Here is a 1,182-nt window from a genome sequence, read left to right as displayed (position 1 = left end):
GGGGCGGCGCTCGACGGTCAGGAGGGGAGGAGGGCGAGGGGGAGCGGCGAAGTGGTTGGGTGGGAAGGAGGGAGGAGGGGAGGACGGGGGCGAGCTTACATGGCGGGTGGGTGGGAGGGAGGCGGAAAGGGGGAAGGGGACAGGTCAACTCCGAGGGAGGGGCGGTGTGACACTGTGGTGGTTGCTGGCCCAGGGCGCCGGCCCGGGGGGGGCCGGGGGAGATTGCTCAAAAAGGCCGCCGTCGCCGGACGCTTCCCGGGGCCTCCCTCCTCGCTGGGGGGGGGGGGGGGGCCCTCGCCCGGTCGCCGGTAGTGTGGACGTCCATCGGGGTGGAGACAAGGCGGGCGACGCGCGTGCGCCGAAGGGGGGCGGTTCCGGGCGGCCTCCTGCCTCCTTCGGGCCTACACCTTCGGGGCGGGCCTGCGGGACTCCGGGAGCTCAGGCGTGTGGGGGTGAAATGATGGGGGGGGGAAAAAAACTGCCCCGACACCGATGTGAGGGATGGGTGTTTTCTCGGGTGGACAGCGGGGCTCGAGGGGAGCCACCGAGGGGGCATGGGGGGGCAGGGCCCGTTGGAGCGCCAGCATTCGTAGTCACAGAGGGGCGGGGGCGGGGAGCGGCGGGCGCTGTTCTCGCGGCGGCGGCGGCGGCGGCGGCAGCGGCGAACCTTGATGGGGCATTAGTCTTCGGACAGGTCGGGGGTCATGTGAATCGGGGAATATCACGTCACCTCAGCACGCTTGACGGATGCGCCCGGGAAAAGCCCCGACGCCGCCCGGGATTTGCGCCTCTCAGGGGTCTTTGTGTGCGCGTCCCGATGCGGGGGCCCCTCTAAAATCATGCTATCGGAGTGGCGGCCTTTTCCCGGGTCGGCCGGCCAGTCAGGGGGGGTGCTTTTCTTGTGGGCGCTGGTTGCCTCTCGAGGCGAGGGGGGGAGACTTTGGTGAGCCGCCTCACGGGCGACTCCGAGCGGGGGGAGCCGTGGTCGGCTGTGCCGGTCCTCCCGCGAGTGCGGTCTGGTGTGCGGAGCAATGGGTCTTGGCCGGACGGGGAGGCCGCGTCACACCGGCCGCTCCCACCCTGGGGATGTGGCGAGCGCGGTCGGCCGGCCGGCCGGCCGAGCAATCATGGATGCCGCGTTGGGCGGCCGGTGGGCCCGGCTCCCCCTTGCGCGGGGGGGGG

Source organism: Fonticula alba (assembly GCF_000388065.1).
Source record: "Fonticula alba strain ATCC 38817 unplaced genomic scaffold supercont2.12, whole genome shotgun sequence".
NCBI classification, from domain to species: Eukaryota; order Rotosphaerida; family Fonticulaceae; genus Fonticula; species Fonticula alba.
The sequence above is the reverse complement of the archived record's forward strand: the minus strand, read 5'-3'. Positions refer to the sequence as shown.